At 58.1% G+C, this 7,931-nt stretch overlaps 3 pseudogenes across 2 annotated transcripts; 1 reads left to right on the top strand and 2 right to left on the bottom strand.

The window, feature by feature from the left end:
* The first annotated feature begins 273 nt into the window (after positions 1-273).
* Positions 274-1,879, top strand: LOC148046946 (N-acetyllactosaminide beta-1,3-N-acetylglucosaminyltransferase 3-like; annotated as a pseudogene). Its single transcript, XR_015696529.1, has 2 exons — positions 274-735; positions 1,139-1,879. The product of XR_015696529.1 is annotated as an N-acetyllactosaminide beta-1,3-N-acetylglucosaminyltransferase 3-like (transcript).
* LOC148046945 (N-acetyllactosaminide beta-1,3-N-acetylglucosaminyltransferase 3-like) lies at positions 1,704-4,148 on the bottom strand (annotated as a pseudogene). Its single transcript, XR_015696528.1, has 3 exons — positions 4,105-4,148; positions 3,370-3,971; positions 1,704-1,783 (listed from the first exon to the last, which is right to left on the bottom strand). The product of XR_015696528.1 is annotated as an N-acetyllactosaminide beta-1,3-N-acetylglucosaminyltransferase 3-like (transcript).
* Positions 4,149-6,088: 1,940 nt separating this feature from the next.
* LOC148046944 (N-acetyllactosaminide beta-1,3-N-acetylglucosaminyltransferase 3-like) lies at positions 6,089-7,723 on the bottom strand (annotated as a pseudogene).
* Between the last annotated feature and the right edge of the window lie 208 nt (positions 7,724-7,931).

Here is a 7,931-nt window from a genome sequence, read left to right as displayed (position 1 = left end):
TCTTCGCTTCAGACAGCAGAGGCTCCACGGCCGATAAGAACCGAAGTGGAAACTTCCTCCGCCTTTGGCAACGGCTTGAATGGATTAGATTTGGGCAGTGGAGCTGGAATTGCACCTGGGTGTAGCCTTTCAGGAGGGGGGGGGTTTCAACCCCATTCGCGCAAAGAGTCCTGCCTTCACTCCGCCTCGTTTCCTAGGCTCAGCCGTGTCTCCATCCGGTGGGTGACGCTGGGCCTGGCAGCCGTCCTCCTGCTCACCTCCGCCCTGAGGAAGATGCCGGCCCTCCCGGCAACGCCTGAGCCCGTCCCAGACCTGGCCGACGACACCTTCACCTTCTACCTCAACCACAGCATCTACCGAATCCTCTACCCTCACTGCAGCTCTACCAGTGCCAGGAGGTGATTGCCCGGACGGCTTGTGCCAGGGACCCTCCCATCCCCCCCTGCTGCTCCTGGCTATCAAATCCCACCCGGCTTCCACCGGCAGGAGGGCCACCCTGAGACGCACCTGGGCCCAGGCGGCGGAGGTGGGGGGCTTCCGGCTGCAGCCCCTCTTCCTCCTGGCGGCCACCCCCAAGCAGAAGCAGCTGGAGCTGGTGGCACGGGAGAACCGGACCTTTTGGAGACATCCTGATGTGGGATTTCGTGGAATCCCACCACAACCTCTCCCTCAAGGAGCGCTGCTTCCTCCGGTGGGTGCACGGGCACTGCCAGCAGGCGGCCTTCGTCTTCAAAGGTAAGTGGGCAAGGTGCCACCCCAGTGGGGCTCTCTTCGCACGATGCCCTGAGCTCCGTGTATCGCTGAAGCCGGACCCCAATCCCGCCATCAACGTAGAAGTAGAACAATTATTTGATGTCAATTCTTCGCACTGACCCTTCCCCCGTCTGGCACTGGTGAGCAGGGGGGGAGGTGGTGAGAAAGCCAAGGTGGCACATCAAGCCCCGCCCCTTTTAATCTGCAAGAGCTTTCGGGGGGCACAGGCTCCCATGTTGACCTTCTGACCCCCCCACCTGTTATAGAGTCCGAAAGCTCCATCCTGAGGCCATTCCTTTGGGAAGGGTGACCAGCTGGACCGTGAGGACCAGCGCAGGGGCGACCTGCCACGCTCCACGGAACTAAATGCCACGTTGCTTTTCAGGGGACGACGACCTCTTTGTGAACCCCAAGGTGCTGACCGATTACCTCCGCCGGACACCCAACGCCTCCCACTTCATCCACGGCAACATCCGGGTCCACTCGGCAGTCGTGAGGTCGGGCAAGTACGGCGTCTCAAGGAATTTATACCCCATGGACAAGTACCCCAACTTTGCCTCCGGAGGGGGGTTCATCATGTCGCATCAGGGGCTGGCTGCCCTCTACCGAGCCTCGCTGGAGCTGCCTGTCTTCCCCTGGACGACGTCTACCTGGGCTTCCTGACGCTGGCAGCCAAGATCCCCACCGGCACGACCAGGTCTTCCGCGCCTGGGGCATCCCCAAGGATGAGCTCTCGGCCTACCAGCACTCCATTTGCATCCACGGGGTCAGCCTGGAGAGGATGGAGGAAGTCTGGAAGCAGCTGGAGAGCCCCTTTTGGACCTGGTCTTAATGCCTGCAGACAGACCAGTGATCCCGCCCGACTGGTGGATGGAACAGGTTCTCGGTAGCCTCCGGGCCGGAGAAGCACCTTGGCCAAAAGGCTGGTCCACTTCCGGCGAGGTTCTGGGTCACTGCCACATGAGCAGGACATGAGTGGCCATGAGTATGCCTCCTCCGCCCCCCCCCTCAGGAATTAGAAAAGACATCACTGTAAATGAAGCGGACATAAAAATCAGCACTACTGTCAGGCTTGCCCCAACTTAGACTGCTAGGAAAGGAAGACCCTCGACTCCATACGATTGAAGTGATACTTTTTTTTTTTTTACTAAATTTAAGTGGTTGCAGGAAAAATAAAGCTGGATCTGAATATTCACATGCAAAGGTTGCACTTTTTCACAGCCCCCGTCCCCCGCGATGAGCTCTCCAGTGTCCAATAGGAGGCCTTTTTGGTGTTCTGGGAACTCCTTGGATGTCTGGCGCATGTCGATGTCGTTTTGCATTCTGTTCCCAGGCGGTTGGAGACCTCTGGTTTTTCTCGACGTTTGTCTCCTCCCTTCCATGCTTGCACATTTCCCTCCCCAATTCCTGCCCGCCTCCCCTGTGTTTTATGGCAGGATGCCAGCTAGGTGAAGAAGCAGGAACTGGCACAGTTGAGAAAGTGGTAGCCTTTCAGCTCCGGCGGTCCTTGAGGAAACCGATTATCTAGATCCCTTCCAGTCGGGATTCAGGCCTGACTAAAGCATGGAAACCGCTTTGGTCGCATTGATTGATGATCTCTGGAGAGCCAGGGATGGAGGTCACGCCTCCGTCCTAGTGCTCCTTGACCTCTCAGCGGCCTTCGATAACATCGACCATGGTATCCTTCTGCGACGACTGCGGGAGGTGGGGGTGGGAAGCACTGTCCTACGGTGGTTCTCCTCTTACCTCTCGGACAGTTCGCAGTCGGTGTTGGTCGGAGGGCAGAGATCGATCCCTAGGCCCCTGAATTATGGGGTGCCGCAGAGTTCGGTCCTGTCCCCCCTCCTGTTTAATATCTACATGAAGCCGCTGGGTGAGATCATTCGACGGCACGGGATAAAATACCATCAGTATGCGGACGATACGCACCTGTCCGCCCCGTGCCAACTCAGTGAAGCGGTTGACGTGAGTGCCAGTGCCTCGAGGCTGTTAGAGACTGGATGGGGCTTAACAAGCTTGTACTCAATCCAGATAAGACCGAGTGGCCTGGTGTGTTTCCCTCCTACTAATTGGCCAAGTGTGCTACCTCTCAGGCTGGGGGGGTCAAACAGTACGCCCCTCAGACAGGGTTGGCAATTTGGGAGTCCTCCTGGACCCACAGCTGACTTTTGAACACCACTTGTCGGCTGTGACCAGGGGGGCATTTGCCCAGGTTTGCCTGGTGCACCAGTTGCGCCCCTACCTGAACCGGGAGGCCCTCACACAGTCACTCGCGCCCTTGTGACCTCTAGGCTGGAATACTGCAACGTGCTCTACATGGGGCTGCCTTTGAAGAGCATTCGGAGACTTCAGCTTGTCCAGAATGCAGCCGTGCGAGCGATCGTGGGTGCACCTCGGTTCACCCACGTTACACCTATCCTCCGCGAGTTGCACTGGCTGCCTATTGGTCTCCGGATACGCTTCAAGGCGCTAGTTGTCACTTATAAAGCCCTTCATGGTATTGGACCTGGGTACTTGAGAGACCGCCTGCTGCCAATCACCTCCACTATTCCAGATCACGGAGCTCAGGGCATCGTGCGAAGAGAGCCCCACTGGGGTGGCACCTTGCCCACTTACCTTTGAAGACGAAGGCCGCCTGCTGGCAGTGCCCGTGCACCCACCGGAGAAGCAGCGCTCCTTGAGGGAGAGGTTGTGGTGGGATTCCACGAAATCCCACATCAGGATGTCTCCAAAGGTCCGGCTCTCGTGCGCCACCAGCTCCAGCTGCTTCTGCTTGGGGGTGGCCGCCAGGAGGAAGAGGGGCTGCAGCCGGAAGCCCCCCACCTCCGCCGCCTGGGCCCAGGTGCGTCTCAGGGTGGCCCTCCTGCGGTGGAAGCCGGATGGGATTTGATAGCCAGGAGCAGCAGGGGGGGATGGGAGGGTCCTGGCACAAGCCATCCTGGGCAATCACCTCCTGGCACCGGTAGAGCTGCAGGTGAGGGAAGTGGGCTTCGTAGAGGTCTCGGTTGAGGCAGAAGGTGAGGGTCCCATCGTCAGGGTGATGGTCTCTCTGTGGGTGGCAGTGGAGGGGGCAGGGGTGCAGGGGGCCAGCTGCTCCTTGTGCCAGCTGAGGAACAGGAGGAGGGAGGTCAGGGCCCCCAGGGTCAGCCCCCAAAGCTGGCAGGCTCTGCGCCTGGTGACCTGGGGGAGGGGGGAGGGAGCCATGGGCCACGAGGAACCTGTGCAAAAGGAGGAGAAGCCCTCTTTGAGGAGAGACCCAGAGGCCCCCCTGGGCTGCAAGGGGTCTCCCCTCCCTCCCTCCCTCCTCCCTCTTCTGCCTCCCTCCCCTTCCCAGACCCTGGCTTCACCTACTTGGTGTAAAAGATCGAAAGATGGACGAGACGTGAGGCGGCTGAGGTGAGTTGAAGAGCAATTTATTGTAAACACAACAAGTAACTATGTACCTGGGTACTTGAGAGACCGCCTGCTGCCAATCACCTCCACTAGACCGATCAGATCCCACAGATTAGGCCTCCTCCGAATTCCATCCGCCGGCCAGTGTCGACTGGCGACTACCCGGAGGAGGGCCTTCTCTGTGGCTGCTCCGACCCTCTGGAACGAGCTCCCCATGGAGATTCGAACCTTCACCACCCTCCAGGCCTTCCGCAAAGCCCTTAAAATCTGGCTGCTCCAGACAGGCCTGGGGCTAAAGAGCTTCTGCCCCCCCTTCTCGAATGGTATGATTGTTTTGTGCTTTTAAATTGTGCATTGTTTTGTTCGTCTTTTTTATTCTTTATTTGTACCCCTTCCCTTGACTTGGATTGTGAGCCGCCCTGAGTCCCCTTCGGGGAAAAGGGTGGCATATAAATGAAATAAATTCAATTCAATTCAATGTACAGACTGGATTCAACAACTCGCCCTGTTTGACAGCTATTTATACGGGAGTTGTCAAGCAGGGCGGCCAATGGGAGTGCTTCTGGAAGCCCGCATGGGGGGCAAAACGGCTACTCCCGCTATCCGACTATCTATTACGAAACTCAATCCAAAAATGCAATAATGTCGTTTAGCCACATTTGTAATTCGCCTGTCCGTATTGGGTTCCACCACAAAACCGCTTTCGACTAAAGGGCGCTCGCCGAAACCGCGTAGCTGACGTCATCACAGCGTGACAACAGCGCCGAGTAAAAAGCACGCTGTGAACGCTAAACCTAAAATTAACACCTAATCCTAAACCTAACCCTAAACCTAACCCTTACCTTAAGTTGAAGCGGCTTGCTTTCAAAGCGCTATTTAAAGCGCCCTTCTTTCTCCGCGCTCGCTGTTGTCGCCCTGTTGATGACGTCAGCGACGCGGTTTCATCGGGCGCGCTTTAGTCGAGCGCGGTTTTGTCGTGCCACGCCGTATTGTTCTGGGAAGCTGAAGTCCAGAGAGTTTGCAAGGCTGGGCACCCCTGGACTATGGGGACACGCCTGAAAGATGGACCCCCAGTGGGTTTTCCCCCCTCAACCTCGGACACTGAGCAGGACTAAAGGGGGGGCCACCTCCGGAAGGTCCTTCCTGGGTCCTCTCTGCCCTGGGCAGCTTACTTTCAAGTATTCATGCACTGAGGAGAGGTTTCATTCAACAGTCTTTATTATTTAACAGAACACTTCAGAATGCGAAGAAGGACAGAACAGCTCCCTCCTGACAGCTATTTATACTGACAGCTGTCAGGTGGGGAACCAATCGGGTGCGGCATTCCTCCCGCCAGCCGGCAGCCGCGCCAGAGCCAATCGGATCTTCTTTCGGCTCTGGCTGCGGCTGTTGGCTGTGTCCGGCTGGACGCAACACTCCTTTCCCCCGGATTGCGCATGCGTAACCATCAAGATATTGCGGTCGTCTGCGCATGCGTTGGGAACGGCGCAGACTGGGAGTGTCCACCATAGTCGCCGGAGGAGGAGGTTTGTTGGTGTGATGCAGCTGAGCTCTCTCAGGAGTCACCCTCCCAAAATACCCTCCCCCAGGCTTCAGAGAGCTCAGCTGCCCTCTCCACCTTCCTCCTTGAAAGGGAGAAAGTGGGGGATGCCCAGCACAGCCTCAAACCTGCGCCAGTTCCTGCTTCTTCGCCTGGCTGGCATCCTGGCCATAAAACACAGGGGAGGCGGGCAGGAATTGGGGCGGGAAATGTGCGAGCATGGAAGGGAGGAGAGAAACGTCGAGCGAAACCAGAGGTCTCCAACCGCCTGGGAACAGGATGCAAAACGACATCGACAAGCGCCAGACACCCAGGGAGTTCCCAAAACACCAAAAAGGCCTCCTATTGGACACTGGAGAGCTGATCGCGGGGACGGGGATGTTGAAAAGTGCAACCTTTGCATGTGAATATTCAGATCCAGCTTTATTTTTGCTGCAACCACTTAACTTTAGTAAAAAAAAACCTATCACTTCAATCGTATGGAGTCGAGGGTCTTCCTTTCCTAGCAGTCTAAGTTGGGGCAAGCCTGACAGTATTGCTGATTTTTATGTCCGCTTCATTTACAGTGATGTCTTTTCTAATTCCTGAGACGGGGGGGCGGAGGAGGCAGACTCATGGCCACTCATGTCCTGCTCATGTGACAGTGTCCCAGAACCTCGCCGGAAGTGGACCAGCCTTTTGGTCAAGGTGCTTCTCCGGCCCGGAGGCTACCGAGAACCTGTTCCATCCACCAGTCGGGCGGGAGGACTGGTCTGTCTGCAGGCATTAAGACCAGGTCCAAAAGGGGATCTCCAGCTGCTTCCAGACTTCCTCCATCCTCTCCAGGCTGACCCGTGGATGGAAATGGAGTGCTGGTAGGCCGAGAGCTCATCCTTGGGGATGCCCCAGGCGCGGAAGACCTGGTCGTGCCGGTGGGGGATCTTGGCTGCCAGCGTCAGGAAGCCCAGGTAGACGTCGTCCAGGGGGAAGACGGGAAGCTCCAGCGAGGCTCGGTAGAGGCAGCCAGCCCCTGGTGCGACATGATGAACCCCCCTCCGGAGACAAAGTTGGGGTACTTGTCCATGGGGTAGAAATCCCTCGAGACACCGTACTTGCTCCACCTCATGACTGCCGAGTGCACCCGGATGTTGCCGTGGATGAAGTGGGGGGCGTTGGGTGTCCGACGGAGGTAATCAGTCAACACCTTGGGGTTCACAAAGAGGTCGTCGTCCCCTGAAAAACAACGTGGCATTTAGTTCCGTGGAGCGTGGCAGGTCGCCCCTGCGCTGGTCCTCACGGTCCAGCTGGTCTCCCTTCCCAAAGGAATGGCCTCAGGATGGAGCTTTCGGCCTCTAGAAGCAGGTGGGGGGGTCAGAAGGTCAACATGGGACCCTGTGCCCCACCAAAAGCTCTTGCAGATTAAAAGGGGCGGGGCTTGATCCACCAGGTGCAGCCGCCCCCTTGGCTTTCTCACCACCTCCCCCCCCTGCTCACCAGTGCACGGTCAGTGCGAAGAATTGACATCAAATAATTGTTCTACTTCTACGTTGATGGTGGGATTGGGGTCCGGCTTCAGTGATACACGGAGCTCAGGGCATGGTGCGAAGAGAGCCCCACTGGGGTGGCACCTTGCCCACTTACCTTTGAAGACGAAGGCCGCCTGCTGGCAGTGCCCGTGCACCCACTGGAGGAAGCAGCGCTCCTTGAGGAGAGGTTGTGGTGGGATTCCACGAAATCCCACATCAGGATGTCTCCAAAGGTGAGGCTCTCCCGTGCCACCAGCTCCAGCTGCTTCTGCTTGGGGGTGGCCGCCAGGAGGAAGAGGGGCTGCAGCCGGAAGCCCCCCACCTCCGCCGCCTGGGCCCAGGTGCGTCTCAGGGTGGCCCTCCTGCCGGTGGAAGCCGGATGGGATTTGATAGCCAGGAGCAGCAGGGGGGATGGGAGGGCCCCTGGCACAAGCCCGTCCTGGGGAATCACCTCCCGGCACCGGTAGAGCTGCAGGTGAGGGAAGTGGCTTCGTAGAGGTCTCGGTTGAGGCAGAAGGCGAGGGGTTCCCATCGGTCCAGGGTGATGGTCCCTCTGTAGGTGGCAGTGGAGGGGGCAGGGGCGCAGGGGGCCAGCTGCTCCTTCTGCCAGCTGAGGAAGATGAGGAGGAAGGTCAGGGCCCCCAGGGGTCAGCCCCCCAAAGCTGGCAGGCTCTGCGCTGGTGACCTGGGGGAGGGGGGAGGGAGCCATGGGCCACGAAGAACCTGCGCAAAAGGAGAGA

The sequence above is a fragment of the Thamnophis sirtalis genome, unplaced genomic scaffold (assembly GCF_051295495.1).
Source record: "Thamnophis sirtalis isolate CommonGarterSnake01/CBP01778 unplaced genomic scaffold, rThaSir2_p1.2 scaffold_4, whole genome shotgun sequence".
Taxonomy (NCBI): Eukaryota; Metazoa; Chordata; class Lepidosauria; order Squamata; family Natricidae; genus Thamnophis; species Thamnophis sirtalis.
This window is presented reverse-complemented; position numbering and strand designations above follow the sequence as displayed.